At 49.3% G+C, this 18,813-nt stretch overlaps 1 protein-coding gene across 1 annotated transcript in view; it reads left to right on the forward strand.

Annotated features, from left to right (window-relative positions):
* LOC149339054 (uncharacterized) overlaps positions 1-18,813 on the forward strand; it is a 63,130-nt gene that overhangs the window by 31,407 nt on the left and 12,910 nt on the right. The window lies entirely within an intron of this gene.

An 18,813-nucleotide genomic window follows, 5' to 3' on the forward strand; every position in this document is an offset into this window, starting at 1 on the left:
CCCATCCCTGAAATCAAGATCATCCTCCCCCTCCCCCTTTTCTATTGGCAGTGCTCTATTTAGGCACATGCCCCCCCCCCCCCCCCCCCCCCGCCTTCAAATACAAGAGAGTAACTTGGCCCCCCCACGAACAAAAATACTCGTGCCTGCTTCACGTGCCTGTAACGTCATACAGTTAATCAGCTCCTTTGATAGCACCTAGCTGCTGCTTTACTGCACGCAGATGAGCAGTCAAAGTGGTGACACGGAAAAGCGAAGGTAGAAGTATATGCTCTTTTACAGAACTAAAAACTTAACTGCGACGAAGCTTGAGTGCGGAGTTTACGTTTCCACTAGAGAAGTTAGCTTCGTCATGCTCAACTTTCACTAGAGGTGGGGAAATCCCCTCATTTATGCTTTTCCTGCCCCATCCTCATCTTTGAAATCTTGTCCAGCCTATCCTCGTTTTGTAAAGTTTGCCGGCTCTGCCTCGCTTTCTCGCTGGCTTCTCACATAGATACTGCCTTCCCTGTTCGATCTCGTTCCACGTGCCACTTGCGGTTTTACTGCATTTTCCCCGTCCGCCGCTTTGGTAGAGGGTGGCGCTGGTAAACATGGTGGAAAAAACAGCGTAAACTAAGACAGAAAACACAGAATAGAGGGGAGACACTACAAGCGCTGACTCGCAACTAAGGTTTATTAGATAGAACAGAATATATAAAATAACCACCCACGACTGCGTACGTCATAACAGATTACGTGCAAGGCGTGAAAGATGATCTAAACACGAGCAGCGCGCGTGTGCACCCGGTTATTTAAGTACCTAAATTCCAAATCTGACAAGGCCACTGAAGGATCACTGACGCACCGTTTGCCGTTTTTTCGAATAAAGAACGCTTCCATCAGCTCCCGGGTCACCTTATCTTGGTGGCAAAAAAGCACGTTAGTTTTCGGGAAAAGGGGTGTGCATTTGCAAACCCGGCAGTGTGCGGGAAAGTTGTCTCGCGAGTCACTGCCGAGTAAGTTGCGGTGCTCAAAGAGCCTTACATTTACACAGCGCCCCGTTTGCCCGATATACTCTTTACCGCAAGACAGTGGCAAACGATATACAACACCGTTTTTGCAAGGAATGAAAGGCGCCACATGTTTTGTTGTACAGGCCTTGAGATTCTTGTGGACACCAGCCGCCAGTTTTTTGTCCACTTGTGGGCAAATTGCAGCGAGCTTCTTAGGAGCCGAGAACACCACCCTAACATCGTACCTCTTTGCCACGCTCTTTAACCCATGGGAAAGCCTGTGAGCGTACGGAATGACAGCCGGCCTACGGCGCTCACTGTCAACACGGCCTCTTCCGTTGGCCCCTGTCTTAACCCACCTCAGAACTTTTTCTCCTGTCCTGGAGATGACGTGGTCGGGAAAACCACTACTTTTCAATCGTACCACCTGCTCTGACACACTTTCCGCAACACGGTGGTGGCACGACCTAGATGTGGCGGCCTTGAGGCACCAGGGCTGGAGAAAAAGTTCTGAGGTAGGTTAAGACACGGGCCAACGGAAGAGGCCGTGTTGACAGTGAGCGCCGTAGGCCGGCTGTCATTCCGTACGCTCACAGGCTTTCCCATGGGTTAAAGAGCGTGGCAAAGAGGTACGATGTTAGGGTGGTGTTCTCGGCTCCTAAGAAGCTCGCTGCAATTTGCCCACAAGTGGACAAAAAACTGGCGGCTGGTGTCCACAAGAATCGCAAGGCCTGTACAACAAAACATGTGGCGCCTTTCATTCCTCGCATAAAGGGTGTTGTATATCGTTTGCCACTGTCTTGCGGCAAAGAGTATATCGGGCAAACGGGGCGCTGTGTAAATGTAAGGCTCTTTGAGCACCGCAACTTACTCGGCAGTGATTCGCGAGACAACTTTCCCGCACACTGCCGGGTTTGCAAATGCACACCCCTTTTCCCGAAAACTAACGTGCTTTTTTGCCACCAAGATAAGGTGACCCGGGAGCTGATGGAAGCGTTCTTTACTCGAAAAAACGGCAAACGGTGCGTCAGTGATCCTTCAGTGTCCTTGTCTGATTTGGAATTTAGGTACTTAAATAACCGGGTGCACACGCGCGCTGCTCGTGTTTAGATCATCTTTCACGCCTTGCACGTAATCTGTTATGACGTACGCAGTCGTGGGTGGTTATTGTATATATTCTGTTCTGTTCTTTCTAATAAACCTTAGTTGCGAGTCAGCGCTTGTAGTGTCTCCCCTCTTTTCTGTGTTTTCTGTCTTAGTTTGCGCTGTTTTTTTCCACCATGAATTCACACCAACTAGCCCAAATGCCTGCTTCGCTGGTAAACACTCTTAAAGGGCCACTGACCAGGGTCCGGACATTTGTGAAAAAGAAGCCCACTGCATAGATGAGGCACCGAAGATAACCTCTGCAAAATACTAGAGCCATGCGCGCCCCGAAAAGCTGCAAAAATTCAAATCAAAGCCCGCTCGTTCTTTCCTTCAACAAAAACGTCCCCGCCCCACTACACTGAACCTCCTTGACGTCATGGGGGTTACTTTCGCTAAAGGCACTCCATTGGTGCATCGTTCTGAGTGACGGGGAAGGTTGGGCGTAGCCTTGGCGTCGCGTCGTCTGCACAATGCTTTCCGCAGCGCCTTCTGTTTTGGCACATGCCTACAAACCCGCATGAAGGAACAACAACAAAAAAAACTGCGGAGGGAGCGTACGGCGTGTCGTGTCCGGTCGCTGTGTTGAATGCAGCGAAAGACGCACACGGTACTTTAAGACTTCGTTTATTTAAAGCTGAAGAGGGTGCGACCAGCGTCGACCGAGGCAGGAGCCGAACTGGCCGCCCGAAGAAAGGAGGGAGTGGAGAAGCGTCCACGGCAGGGAGTGGCTTCCCAGAACAGGAGGAGGGTGCGGGGGCGCACCGTGGGAGGGCATCCGGCGACAGCGTGCGACGAGGGGCAAGCGGTCGTTAGGAGGAGGATTGAGTGGTCGTTAGGAGGAGGATGCGAACTGTCGTTAGGAGGGGAATGCGAGTGGTCGTTAGGAGGGGGCGCACACACACAAAAGCAATAAGGGGACACAACACTTCCTTCCCCCTTAGAAAGTTGCCTGGTATCGTGCAGGGGGTCGGCGCTCACGCGTGGAGGCGCGCTGGCTTTGTGCGCTCGGGGGAGAAACACTTGTAGGCTGGCTGTTGTTCGCTGTGTCTCCTGGGTCTGTCCTGGGCGAAGTCTCTTCTTCCGGGAAGAGGTGCCAGGCTATGTGGGAAAATGGTGCACGTGTTCTCTCCGCTGGCGGACAGCTCTCAGACGGCGTCGTAAATCTACGCAGCTGGTTGAGATGTCGGCGTGCTACTGTGCCATGTATGTTGACGAGCCAAGAGCGCAGGCCTATGCGTCTGACAATTGTAGCTTCCTCCCAGCGTGGCTTTTTCAGAAACTGTCGGGCGAGGACGCGCTGCCCCTCATTAAGCGTGCCGCAGCGCGGAATTGCTTTTTCTTCCCGGAACGTCTCTGCCTTTGGCTCGGGGAGGATGGCTGTGAGCTGGGTTCGCATTTCACGCTCGAACATCATTTTCGAGGGGGTCTCGCCTGTTGTGCTCTGAACCGTCGTGTGCTGCTTGAAGAGAAAGCGCGCAAGGCGGCGCTGCAGCGAGCCTGTCTGATCTCTTTCAAGGGCGCGTTTTAGCTCGGCTACGTAGCGCTCGGCTTGTCCGTTTGTCGCTGGGTGGTAGGGGGCCGATGTAACTGATGAGATCCCGTTGTCGCGATAAAACTTGAGGATCTCCGCAGACACAAACGGTGTTCCGTTGTCCGACACTACCTTGCGCGGCAGGCCGAACGTTGCAAATAGTGATCGGAGGTTGTCAATGACTGCTGCCGAAGTCGTCTGTCCCATTTGCCTTATCTCAAGCCACTTTGTGTAGGAATCTACGACCACAAGGAAAGTGCAGCCCTCAATTGGTCCTGCAAAATCAATGTGCAGTGTGTGCCATGGTGTGTCTGGCTTTTCCCATTCTGGGACAGGAGCTTTCGGCGGGGCGCTCCGGCTGCTCTGGCAAGGCTTGCATTCTCGCACCACTGTTTCGATGTCGTTGTCAATGCCAGGCCACCACATGTAGCTTCTGGCACACTTTTTCATTGCAACGATGCCCCGATGTCCGGCGTGGATGAGAGACATAGCTTGTGCGCGTAGTTCTCTCGGCATCACAACTCGGGACCCAAATATGATGCAGCCGCGATGGGTGCTCAACTCTGTAGCTCGCCTGCGGTAAGCGTCGAAGTTGTCCCCTTTGAGTTTATGCACGTTGCCTTGTTGAACAGCTGTGTAAACTAGCCGGAGAGCTGCGCACTTCTGCGTAGATGCTGCAACTGTGCCTGCTGTAAGCGGAGGTTCTGGCAGTGCTTCGAACATCAGAACGTCTCCTGGTGGAAATGGTTCGTCAACAGTTGCGTCTAGTGGCAGACGGCTTAGCGCATCGGCGTTTTGATGTTTACTCCCATTGCGGTAGACCAGAGCGTAGTCGTACGCTGAGAGTTTGATGGAATGCTGCGTCGGCTCGATGACACCTTGCTGCTCCAGTTTGTCCAACTCTTTTTCAACTGAATCTCGGAGAGCAAACGGCACCGGCCTGGCCTTCAGAAATTTGGGTTGCGCGTTGTCCAACAATTCCAGTGTGACCGGGGGCCCTTCGTTTCCTGGAATCTCTTCCGAGAATACTCTTTCGTATTTCTCTTGCAGTTGCTCAACCATGTTGTGGCTCGGCGTCTGGTGTATGCCGCATATCATCACGCCTAGTGGAGAAAACCAGTTTCTCCCTAGAAGGCTTGATCCTGTGCCCTTCACAACAAGCAGAGGTAGCGTATGGGTCTGGCCGTTGTAGTTAACCTGCACGTTGGCAGAGCCCAATAGTGGCAGATTCTGTCCTGACCACGTTCGCAGGTGCGTGTCGTCTTGTTGCAGGGCGGGTGCGTCAGATGGCCATGAAGTTCGGAACGTGTCCTCACTGATCAGAGTACAGGCTGCGCCGGAGTCCACCTCGAACTTAATCAGCTGGTGATGTACGCTTACTTCTGTAAAAATCTTCGGTCGCGTGCCGAGATTCATGGTGTTCAGGTCGTACAACACAGATGGTGTTGCTGATGTTGTTCCATGGAGATCAGATAGCGGCGTATTCTCTGAGGCGTTGACGCTGTGATTAGGCTGGGAAGGTGACTTTATCTTGGCAAGTCTCCGTTTCGTAATGCATGCTCTTTCGATATGCCCTCGCTTGTGGCAAAAATTACACGTGGCTGACTGGAATCGACATCCCTGGGGGTTGTGTTGGTCGTCACACCGCCAGCAGCGTTGTGCCTTTTTGACCGATTTTACAACAACAGAAGGCTTGCGCACCTGGTTGCTTGTCTGGTGTACCGGCTCGGTGTTCCGGCGAATCCCTCTCTGCTGGTGACCGGCGCTCTCCGCTCGAACGGCGATGTCGTAAGCTTTGCTGAATGTGAGGTCCTTCTCAGCGAACAGGCGCTGCTGCAGTGACTCGTCACTGAGTCCGCACACAAATATGTCGCGTAACATCACGTCCAAGGGAAGCATGGTGGTGTTAGCAGAAGAAGCTGCGTCTCCCTCCTGCCCGGTAGCTGTTGTCGACAGCGTTCCAAAATTGCAGTCGGCAGCGAGCTTCTTGAGCGCGGCTACGTAGGCGCTCACAGTTTCTCCTCCCAGTTGATCTCGTCGTTGGAAGCGAGCCCGGCTGTAGACCTCGGATGGCCTTGGGTCGTAGTGCTTTTGCAGCGCTTTTACGATGTCGTCGTAAGACACTGCCGCTGGTGTGCTTGGCTGAATAAGGGCGCAGACAGTATCGTAGGTCTGCTCCCCGCACAGCGTCAGCAGGTTGGCCCTCTTCAAGGCTGGGTCTGTGATGTTGTTAGCTTCAAAGTAGAACTGAAGGCGTCCAACCCACGATGACCACGATGAGCCGTTGAACTCTGGTATCTGATTGGGAAACCCTCGCGTAGCCATGGCTTGTCAATAGCGTTGCGTAGCGCGGGTCGAATCCACTTTCTCGTCGCCACTGTCGTGTCCGGTCGCTGTGTTGAATGCAGCGAAAGACGCACACGGTACTTTAAGACTTCGTTTATTTAAAGCTGAAGAGGGTGCGACCAGCGTCGACCGAGGCAGGAGCCGAACTGGCCGCCCGAAGAAAGGAGGGAGTGGAGAAGCGTCCACGGCAGGGAGTGGCTTCCCAGAACAGGAGGAGGGTGCGGGGGCGCACCGTGGGAGGGCATCCGGCGACAGCGTGCGACGAGGGGCAAGCGGTCGTTAGGAGGAGGATTGAGTGGTCGTTAGGAGGAGGATGCGAACTGTCGTTAGGAGGGGAATGCGAGTGGTCGTTAGGAGGGGGCGCACACACACAAAAGCAATAAGGGGACACAACACGGCGATAGCCTTGAACCCTAGCCATACAGTTTATTTCCCGTGAAATTCATGGAATAAAAGTATGCGTACGCCCGTAACCCAAGCGCTTTACAGCCGCTGCTTCAGTGACCTACAGCGAAACTTTTTCGCAGCTCTTGGCAAACACAATACAAGCACTGAACAAAGCATTTCGTCCAGTTCTGAACTTCAGTGCCACGATGGCCAGACACACAAGGAAAGACGCTGAAATCGTGCTCACGAGGCTGTTCGCTGAGACAGCGCCTAGTCTGACCAAGGTAGTCTGCCGCATCGTACGCGAATGGGACAAGGTAACTATAAAGCTTCTAAGCAGCCCACGTACTTATTCCTGCGCTTTACAGTACACAACCATCGCAATTATCCCCTCCGAGTAATCGGTACAAGAAGACACCTTGTGTTGTGCTGAAATAAACATGTGGTTCATAGTGTTGAAAACAATCTTCTTTAGACAATGCGACTGATGAGATGACGCCATGCGATGAGGGTGTGATGGGATAAGGTCGAGAATGTGATATGGTAACTCGCGCATCAAATCTTGAGTAAGAAATGGTTTGCCTAGCTGATGTGAGTTGACTCGTTTGAGAGACGTGTGAAAAGGCGCTCTTTGCTTACGCTGACTCTTGGCAGCGATACACAGCGCCAGAGTGTTTGCCTTCCTTGCGCTTGTGACCTCGGGCCTCTACGCTCACCCTCCCCTCTACCAGCTTGCACTCTTTCTCACTCTCTTAAACACGCAGAGTGAAGGGAGAGAAGGCATTAGGGTCATTTCTTTAATCTACACCAGCTACACCAGTGTAGCGAAGCTTCATTGGAGGTATTGGACATTTGCTACACTGGTGTAGCTGGTGTAGGTTAAAGAAATGGCCCTATTGTATTTGCTGCAGCAATCAAAGGTGTCTCATTATGTGTGCGAGCATACGGACATGCAGACATGCACACATGCATGTGTGCGTGTTTGTGCGCGTGAGCGGCTGCGCGCTGTGGACTACTTGCGCACTGCGTCCGATTCAGAAAGGCCTGCGGTATCCACACGGCATTCTGATTGAAACAAACATCACCCTTGATTTGCTTTAATCTTCAGGATAGTTCCACTTAGTCTTCACGATAATTTAACATATCATGCGATATTCGCGAAAAAAAAACGTGCAAGAACAAAGAGAAAAATGTGCGCAAACTTGAAAACGTGTCACATGCCTGGGTGAACACGCGGCAATCCGCTGGTGAATAATTTATTACTTATCACCCGAAGGGCCTGGGTCACGGTCAGCGCCTGCGTTTCCTCATGCGGTGTTTACAAACAGAAATCAGTGAAAAAGGCACATTTCAGAAGGGGGAAGGCAGTAAAAAAAGGAAGCAGCGAAAGAGGGCACTTGGCACGCTATTTGACACGTGACGGAAGCGGTGTCAACTCTATCTTTTCTGGGAAGGCGGACTGCTCTGGCCCTGGCTGGCAGGGACAGAGATTTAACATGTTTCTGGCGTCTTTAGTTCGCAGCGAAGCGTCTTTGAGGAGTCTTACAGTTCAGCATGCTTTGTTATGCCCGAAGTTAAAGTGCGGTTTCAACTGTTTTTACTAAGCTGCTGACATGACAACTGCGACGAGTGGCGACACGATAAAAGCGACTGGTCATACGCACTACGTCCAAACAAAGCCGGGAACTAGTTTTGAAGAAGCGTAGCTTGTTGGGCCAGTTGGTGCATGGTAAGTAGAAAACCACCGGAAAGGACGCGTTCACAAGGAGGAGAAGTACACAGGACAACGCTGTTCTATTTCTACATGTTCAGCCTCCACCAGACCAGGCTGCCTTCTGTGTCAGCACCATCGCCTACCTCTCCTGCAAAGCCGGGTTTTATTCCCACTGCATAAAGAACGATCTTCCATCGCAGGACGTCATTGGTTTGTTTGGTTTCCAGCGTTGTCCCGTGTACTTCTCCTCCTTGTGAACGCGTCCTTTCCGCTGGTTTTCTACTTACCGGTAACTAGTATCTGCCACGTGACGTGATGCCTGTTTCGGAAGTTTTGACCTAATCTTGATATGCAAAGACCTACTAATCGTAGGACGTCATCTGGCAAAAGCGGAAGCGTCACCCAGCTCTGACCAGCAGGGATACAGATTTAATAGGTTTCCTGGCATCTTGAGCTCGCAGCGAAGCGTCTCTGAGTCTTACAACACTCGCCGTTGCATCCTTAGTACCAATTTCACGGCCGCATTTTATCTTCGTTTTTTTTCCTCTTCCACGCTGCTCTCCTTCTGTCTTTATCTCCCAAATTCCCCTTCCTACGCAGAGTAGCATGCCAGCGATATTGAAACGCCGGCTAAATTCTCTGTATTTCATTAAAGAGTTTCTCTCTCTCTCTCTCTCTGGCAAAAGCGCTTTTCATTCAATTTTGTTTCTGTATGTTTCTATATGTTATATCAACAACACCAGTCTAAAAAAGATATTAAAGAAATTGATACATTCCATTATGCTCCTTGGTTTCGGTGAGTGTTGGCTTCCTTTATATGCATGCCATAACGAGCCATTCGTTCCCCTTCTCTTGTCTGCTCAGTACTTTTGTTTCTAGTTATCCACACTGCGCCTGCAGGGCTCTCCTGGTGGAGTGCCAGCCAATAACAATGGCTGAAGAGAAGCGTAAAAGACGAATGAAGGGCCAGAATGATGATTACATTCTCTTGCAATTCTATTTCATTTCTATTCCTTTCACCCTACACTCTAGACATGAATACACCTATATTGTAGTAAATACGGAGTAAGCTGTCCTCTGGCGCACACACTCTCATGAGATGGTTTTCGCTAGAGGTGAGTTTACTACATTTTTGCTCCTTTGTGCTTAGAGTGTAGTTAGTGAGTACAGTCATTCGCTAAAGCGACGCCGCGTCAGTTCTATTACAGTGACGGGAAAGTAGGAGGAGGAGGAGGGGGAACAACTTTATTTTAAGAAAAAAAAAACTAAAGGTCCTCAAGGGTGGGCTCCTACTTGTCCAAGAGTCCATGGGCTTGGGCCTCACGGAGAGCTCTGTCCACTAGCCATGTTTGGTCAGCTGGTCGAGCAGTTATAAGAGCGTCCTCCATGAGCCCTTATACAAATGGTCTATAGACAGTCTATAGACTTCTTATTGACTCCATTGACTTCCGATAGATATTGCTGTTTGTCTATTAATAATCTATAGACCGTCTATAGACAAAAGTCTACCAAAAGTGCATGGCCATAAATCTATAGATTGTCTGTAGACTGTCTATGGCATTTGTATTACCTATAGACTGTTCTCTGCAATTTGTCTACAGACAGTCTATAGACTTTATAAACAGAAGTCTATAGACACTCTATAGACTGTCTAAAACATTTTTTGTAAGGGAGAAGAGGCATGGGTTGGGTTCCCACGGGTAGTGTATGGGGGCGTCCTTGGCCTCCCCACATGTTGAGCAGGGTGGAAGGGTCAATGTAGAGTGGTAGCGATGAAGGAGGTAAAGTGTGATGCACCGGTTTGTCTGCAGCTGCCGTCGGACCGCACTCTATTTTGAATCTAGTGTACGGTGAGGTGGTGAGCGGCTGTTTTTGTAATGAGGGGTGATTTGGTGGTATGTGAGTAGTAGCGTGGCAGACGATAGGAGCGGAGTAAAACTAGGGAAAATAATTACCTTATGCCGGCTTATGCCTGTATATTTGCTTCAGACGCAAGTATACATAGGTGGCCTAAGACGAAAGGTCATGAGTAGGGTGTGTAAGGCTGAACGGAGATAACCGTTGGTCTATTAGTAAGGCTGAGTGGATTCCAAGGGAAGGAAGATGTAGCAGGGCACGACAGAGAGCCGTGTTGACGAATGAAATAAGGAAAAAGAACAGCGTAAAAACGAGGGAAGAGGGAAAGAGGCCTGCATGAGTGGATGAGCGTTGCTCTGCCAAGGCACTGCCTACTTCCGTCGAGTTATTCTGTGGAGTTATATCCAGTGGAGTTAACGGCCGCGTTCACTTGTGCTTCGGGAAAGAGCAGAAGAACCAGCTGCACTCTCCTGGCCTTCCCTTTCTCCACTGATTTCTCAAGACCAGCGCCCCTGCGAGAAATTTTGCCGCAATAGTTATCGGTAAGTCGGCTGACTGTCAGGTAAACAGCGCATCTTTCAAGAAGCAATAAAGAAGCACTATCTTTCAGCAAACGCGCTCAATCAACGCAATTAAACGAATGAATTCAGTACTTGCGTCCCGCGGACGCTTTATTTCGGTGGAGGCGAAATGCAAAACACACCCGCAGGCTGTGCGATGTCAGCGCACGCGAAAGAACTACAGGTGGTAAGAATTTATTTATTCGAAGGACAGTCTGGCAGGTGCCTCATCGAAGGGCTTCGTGAACACAACAAAGCACAAAGTCGTTAACGGCCAGTAGTCTAGCTTTGCATTGCAAGGAGTGCGGGTGCACGCCCTTTCTGGATAAAAGCTCTGTCGTTGCCAGAAGCTAGACTAACTCGTGAAATCGTTGAAGCTACACAAATAGCTACTTTGCATAATCAGTGTGTTAGCAAGCCTTCTATATTCTTATCCAAACGAGAACTGGCATTCCTAATTTCGTAATACCCTATATCTTTTCATGCCCCCCCCCCTCTCCATTTTTCTTGTTTGCTTTGGTTTTTCTATTTTTGTCTCTTTGTTGGTTTTTGTTTTCTCCCCATTTTCGGGGGGTTCCGGCTGAATTCTGCGGCTTGCTCAGCTTTGGCGCATGCGCGCGTCGATCGGCTCAGGTCTCGTTCGCCGTGGTCTTGTGCGATTCTTTCAGACGGAAGTTAGCGCTCGTGTTGTGTGTTCTGTCTTCGCCCGTCGTCTTGTTTTCGCGCTCCTTTTGTCATGGATCATCGAAACCGGCTCGCCCAAATTCCCACCGTAGACTACAAAACGCCTAAAAAAACTGGCAAGGCTGACTGGTCAATCAGGCGGTAACTCGTTCCAGTTGTTTACTGATAAATTTTGCGGCGAATTTTGGGATTTATTTTTTGTGGATGTGCAAATCGGGAAGACTTAGTTTGATTGATCGAGGCAATTGATTGATGATTGATTGATGATTGATTGATGATACTTTGATCGATTGATGATTGATGATGAGGTAATGATTGATCGAGGTAATTTTATCGAGGGATGATCAAGGGAATCAATCTGGAGTCTTTCACTCCGGCGTTCTCAGAGCACGCGGCCAGCTTCGGGACGTTAAACCACACGTGCCATACCGCCGCTATACTAGCGTGTTTATCTATAGAACAACTGACAGAGACGCTGACAGTTTTTCGCGCTTTATACGTAACGGTTATGACCTCAAGGTTAAATTTCCGCACCCCTCTTCGTCACTATGCCGCTCAGAAGTTTTATGCATCTGTGGAGAAAGCGCTACTTTACCATAAACACAGGAAGAAGAGGTGTAAGCGACAGACGCGCTCTGGTTCGAGCGTCATGCTTTCCCAAGAATCCCTTCAGCCATCCGTAATTACTGAGACAAGCGATAAGAAAAACGCCACCTTGCATGTCGTGGCGGTGTCAATGTGCGGCGCGAGTGGCGGGGAAGAGGCAGGTGCTTTTTCACGTTAAGCAAACTGCACGAACTCACTCCGGTTTTCCTGACACATATATTATGCAGCAGATTATGCAGAAGATTTTGCAGAAGATTTGGTAGGATATTTTGGAACAGACGTTAAAGCGTATTTCCAGAGACAACGAACCGGCTTTTTATTCGCTTTTGTTTTCTTCTGCTGTAAGCGGAGCCTTAACTTTCTCCTATGGTATAGGAACGTATATAAGCGCTGATGTGGCAACTGTTTCCACTAATTCTACAGTTTGATCACTGGACGGATAAAAATACAACCAGAAGAAATTGAGTACTTACCGTCGATGTGAAGACTCACATGACAATTACAATACCACTCGGTAACGCGAAATTCAAACGAATATGTACACATACACGTATATATATATATATATATATATATATATATATATATATGTATATGAAAGAAGCCAACAGCCACAGAAACCAAGGGGCACATGGGATTTTTTTTATTTATTTATTTATTTATTTATTTTGTGGTGTTGATCAATTTAGAACATTACTGAATATGTTATCGCTTAAATCTAATTGATTAGAAAAGCAGAAGAAAAAACAACCACATGCCGCCGGTGGGATCCGAACCCACGACCTCCGAATTACGCGTCCGGTGCTCTACCTCTGAGCTACGGCGACGGCTGTCAAGTCTTCTGTTTTCGGGGGTATTTATGTTTACAAGTAACCTAACCTTGAGAGTGTTCATCAGCGCCACCCACGTTCATAAGCGGCGGACGTAGAACGTCCTGAGTTACCGCAGATGTGACGTATATATATATATATATATATATATATATATATATATATATATATATATATATATATATATATATATATATATATATGACAGGGGGATGAGGGCCTCGTTATAAATATGAGAGAAGCCAACAGCCACAGAAACAAGGGGCACAAGAGATTTTTTAATTAATTTATTTATTTTGTGCTGTTGTTCGATTTAGAATATTACTGAATATGTTATCGCTTTTCTAATCAATTGGCTTTAAGCGATAACATATTCAGTAATATTCTAAATCAAACAACAGCACAAAATAAATAAATTAATTAATTAAAAAATCTCTCGTGTCCCTTCGTTTCTGTGGCTGTTGGCTTCTCTCATATATATATATATATATATATATATATATATATATATATATATATATATATATATATATATATATATATATATATATAAACAAAAAGTCAGCAGAAAATGAGAAACGTAACAGGATATTATTCACGACGTTTCGGCTGGAGGACCAGCCTTTTTCAAGTGTACGAACGTTCCTTCCGAACACCTGCATCCTCATTAGGAGATCGCCTTTTCAAGTTGTCATCGTTTTCAAGTGGTTTTCAAGTTGTCAACCATTTAGCCTTTGTCTGTGAAGTCCTTCTTTCTGCCCACTGAGTGTGGGCAACCTGCCCTAGGTAGCTTCCCTAGGTGGCAGGTGAGCCACCTATATGTCACGTGACCTTGTGGCGTTGTAGCTCCCACCCACGCCACAACACGGCGACGCTGACTTCGGCGCTCCCAGCTGGTGCCTAGGTGCCAGCTACGTAATGCTGCAGAACATGAAAGTAGAGCGGCACGTGCCCGGGGCCCAAGTGGGAAGCGGGCAGTTCGGTCCTAGGAGCACCCCTAGTTTTGGCGCTCCGCTGCGACCCCGCAATTTCCCGACGACGCCGTCACAACATGCGGTGGCAGTTCGATTAATGATTGGTCGTGATAGGTTGCTTGGGAATAGCGATATGGGTCTCACAAGCGCCACAGGGGGCAGCACCTGCCGTCGCAGGGCAGTGGTGCATCGCTTAACCGAGGCAACACTGTGCACGGCACCAGGTGTTGTATGAGAACTCCTAGCATTCTATGAATGAAATGTATAGAGGATGAGCAGATTCGCATGTTTGGGCATTAGCCCGTTAACGCTGTCGCTTCATGCGCTTCAACTACGCCGTCGCCGAACAGGCCGCGGCGTTGTCTCATCCCAGATTTGATCCGGGGCTAGACAGATTTTCGTCGCTTTCTTCGTCAACGAGGAAAACACGACGGGGAGCGGGCAGATGCGAGGGATTACGCATATTTTCGTGCATGTCTCCCGTCCTCGGGGCGCCGGCAGCCCCTGCGATGCATCCCGGCGACGTCTGGTCGCGTGTCGGGAGAACAGTCGCGACGCGGCGGCGGCGACGACCGGGCGCATGACAGCGCACGCGATCGCTCGTGCGAGGTCGACGCCACCGAGGGCCACCACGGAGGGAGCCCCCCACCCGTATCGCGAGGAGCGACCCCGCGATCTTATCTGGACGCGTCTCCGCTGCTCGGAGCGTCGCGGGCGCCCAAGACCGCGTGCGCAGTGCTGCGAGGTCCCGCCGCGGAGGCGAGGCTCGGGCCGCGATCCCGGACTCACGTGGCAGCAGATAGCGATTGTCGAACTGGAAAGACAAGCAGCGTTTACACGCTGCGGCCGCGTTTAAGTGATATCAGCAGGCGCGAACGCGGTTTACTATACGAGTTAAAAAGTTTACCCGAGTTTCTGCTTACGCCACCCCCTCCATCTATTTTTGTTGTTAGCCGGAAAACTCGCTGTCGCCTTCCCGGTCGCTGTCAAGATGCGCGTCTGAAGCGCATTTTCTTCTACCATGGAAGGCTCGCTTGATATGTAATCAAGTTTTTCGCCGCACTAGGGGCAAAGGAGCAGGCAAGAAAGGCATCCCTGACATAGGTCTCGCACCTCTGTGTGCAGAGTTCATATCAAGGGCCGTGACCACAAATAAGTCAGCTTGCACTGGTTGGTGTTTGCATTGATGACTATCAACAGGGGGGACATATTGTCCACCCCAGTATAAAAAAAAATTATCGCGAAAATCGAACCGACAGAACAATCAATGTTAGGGGGATCTGAGTGTGGTACGTGTGCACTAATGGACAATTCTAGTGGCTACAGGCACGGTCATCATGCGTAAGTGAAATTGATATTAATGTCATCATCACTGTATCTGTCGCAACGCTTGAGAAAAAAAAAAGAAAAGAAAAATATGCAGTCTAAGAGTAATAGTCAGAATAGACACATCAGAATAAGGCTCAGACCGCCAGCTCTGCGGGCACGACATCCGCCTAGAGGAATGAAAGGGTCTTGGGATTAGGGTTAAGTGACTAGGAACTAGATTACAGTGAAGGTGTCACGCCTGAGACGCGAATGAGGCGGAGATTAAATAGAAGAAATGTGAAGCAGCATGCGACAAAGTTTATGCACCTCCAAGCCTCATGACACAGTGCGACAAGATAAAAAGGACGACTTATACTCTGTTACCTTTCTTCACCACACGCCAAGCCACACGCCACACCATACATCCCACATCACCAGACCACTTCACATCACAATCGATGCAATTGTAGTTGTCACTGCCGGTATCTGCCACAATCCCTTTGGTTCTGCGTCGTCAGCTGTCTCTGACTTCCCCTCGACTTGCATCGTAGCAGTCGTTTTGATTACTGTTGGACCTTACTGATCGGCTCGATAAAGCTGCCTTCGTTGACTCTGTCGAGCGATTTCCTGCTCTGGCGTAGAACTCCCAGTCCAGAAGACTCCTCCTAGTTCTCCTGTCATTGCGCTCCATCGTTCAGCTAAAGCAGGCCGACCTCATTCAAGTGCATAGCTATCCAGAGGCGCTCGTCCCCACAAGTCAACAGCGCAGCTAGACGTGTAATCTCGGAGTGTCTACAGCAAAAGTGAACCTCATTCAAGGTCTCGTCACTGCGTTACACCACCATACAATCCGCAACGCTGATTGGGCTCCAGAGTGCAACCTCTACCTGACCACACCCTTTCCGTCGCCCTCACACTTCTATTTTTATAAGCACCCCGCGTCTGTTCGTTGTTTTGCCCCAAGATCTGGCTTGGCGGCTTGCGAGTGGTGAGGGGATCAAATCGCTATAACACAAACCACGCTATAGGACGTGCTGCCGACGGCAATCCAGTTCTACGCCAGAGCAGAAAATCGCTCGACAGTATCAACGAAGGCAGCTTTATCGAGCCGCTCAAGAAGGCCGGCCGCGGCAGCTGAATTTCTTGAAGGCGAAATTCTAGAGGCCCGTGTGCTGTGCGATGTCAGTGCACGTTAAAGAACCCCAGGTGGTCGAAATTTCCGGAGCCCTTCACTACGGCTTCTCTCATAGCCTTAGTTGCTTTGGGACGTTAAACCCCAATCAACCAACCAACAAGAAGGCCCCACAGTAATCAAAATGACTGCTACGATGCAAGTCGAGGGGAAGTCGGAGACAGCTGACGAGGCAGAACCAAAGCGATTGTGACAGATACAGGCAGTGACAACTACAATAGCCGCAATTGCACATCCTTCAAAAACAGCGTTTTTTCTTTTTTTGTCTTTTTTTTTAAACTAAACCACTACCACCCACCACCACGCTCGATACACTTCTGCTCGTGGATCATCGCCTCATCCTTTAGCGATGAGGCGATGATCCCGTATACCATTCCTTTAGCGATCCCGTATACCATTCCGATGGAAAGGTTCGCAAAGTTCGGTTTAGGTTCGACTTCGTCCACCGCGATTCCCGGACCATGTTCTCTTGAGTTTCTTGAGAACATGAGCTTAAAGCATGAAATGCTTTAAAAATTGCCGATTTGCGGTTGTGTACACTCAGAGAAGCCTTTGTCTTCCAGTGGGCGTAGTTATGCTGCTGGTGATGTTCTCTCAGCATAACCTGTGCCATTGGGCTAACCTTGTGCACGCATCTTACAAACTCGAAAGATCTCTCGATATTTCTATCCTAACGGAATTTGTTTATGGAAAGATTGTCCTAATCCACATCAACTACTTGATTTCTTTGATCCTTCTGCCGTCTCGCTCCGGCTTCCTTGGTTCTAGTTCGTCTAATTGATTCGGAAGGAATGGTGAGGGGAAGGAGGATTAAGGCAAATATGTCCACAGTTCAAACTGTCTCTCCTCACAGCTATCGACATCATTCACAATGTGTTTCACCAGTCCACAACTGTGACCTAACTCCTTTCTTGATCGCTGCAAGTGCTTCAAAGCAGGAAACGAGTGCGCACTGCAGGAGCGTTCTACGATGCATAACCCTCGCTTGTGGGATAACCTGACACGCGTACGACGGTAGCGCTCGTGGCTTTCGCTTTCTTTGTTCTTTAATATAACAACAAAAAAAGCCGGCATCTGTCCTGACAGCTGCTAGGAAACGAAACAAAAGCTCTCAGGGCGATCAGCAAAAAAAAAAGAAAAGAAAGTAATTATGAATACACGTTCCTAAAAATCAACGTGTGATATCAATTACCGCTCCAAGGCAAATGCAGGTATGGGGTTTATCAATAGAAACGAGTGGTGAAACTGAGGGGCTCAGTAGTGGCGGGGTTCAGTACTTCACCTCCACTGATGTTCTGGTCAAATGTTTAGGGGAATCCCCCAAGGTGGAGTAGATTTGTAATAAGGGAGTAATTACTCATTGGCATCCACCCAAGCGCAGCCATACGGCTACAAAGGAAAGCTGTACAGCTTTCTCAGAAACTTCGTAGTTAAAGAAAAATTCGTCCCCGGACCAGGACGAATTTTTCTTTAACTACGAAGTTTCTGAGAAAGCTGTACAGCTTTCCTTTGTAGCCGTATGGCTGGGCTTGGGTGGATGCCAATGAGTAATTACTCCCTTATTACCACTGATGTTCTGTAGGTTCAATCGCTCGAGAAGTAAACAGGTTTCAAGAATCGCTTAATTCTGATTCCTACAGTGCCCGGGATGGTTCGCAAGGTGCGCAGGGCGATGTGTGTATTGCCCACGTGCTCTTTGTCAATCTGTTTAACTGATGCTGTCAGCAATTGAAGGATGCACGTTCGAAACAAAAGCTGTGGAGGGACGAACAGCATGACAAGCAGACTGGCCAAGTGCTTGCATTTTGTAAATACTACGCCATGGCACAGCTCTCAGGCAGGGCATGTCCATCGCAGCCGACTGGTCGTCACGCGGGTACGGCACCGGTATAGCCCTGGGGCCGGAATAACCCATTCCCAAGGGCACCGATAGGCCAGATATGGGGGTGCGATAAGAGGTTGAAAGCCTTGTTTAGACACGACACGCTGCGCTGTCTGGCCGTCGTAAAAGAACGCGAGCATCCCCTCCTTTCCGAGCAGAGCATCGTACCCTGGTGGGTGCCACCAGGATCCGCGTACGGCAGCCATCTTCGTGAAGGATGTCGCTTACCGGGGACGGACGGCCTCAATGACACTGCGTGCCGTGGCTGACATCGGGATTCTACGCACGAAGTGCTTGACAGGCCTGATAACTTAAACTCCTCGCGGATTGCACTGTGAAATCTTGCCGGTTGCCAGCGGCATCGATAGAAATAAGCGCTCGTAAATGTTGAAGCGAAGGGGAGGGTCGCAGAGCTATCTGTCGTCTCGGTTTATCTAAACGGAGCTGCGGAGTGGTTTAACAAGAAATTCGGCATTAGTTCGGAATGAACAGCCGTTGTTAACGAAGCGTACAACCTTCAGTGCACACACTTGACCTCCATACACAACAATTTTGGACAAAAGCATTTTTGAACGGGAAACCGTTTATGAGCGCAATTTTTTCATAGCTTGTCAGATTTCACTATAACAATCAATGTATCCGCAGATCGGCAGGCTTGCATTTTTTTTTGCTATTAATGTTCTTGCTATCCTCAAAGGTGTCCCCCATTACTTTTCTTACTTTTCTTACCTGCTCGATGCGAGCGATGGACAAATTACGAAAGATTTTGCTACATATCGGAAGATTGGACCATTATCT

This window comes from Amblyomma mixtum, chromosome 6 (assembly GCF_055824585.1).
Source record: "Amblyomma mixtum isolate Tamu chromosome 6, ASM5582458v1, whole genome shotgun sequence".
NCBI lineage: Eukaryota > Metazoa > Arthropoda > Arachnida > Ixodida > Ixodidae > Amblyomma > Amblyomma mixtum.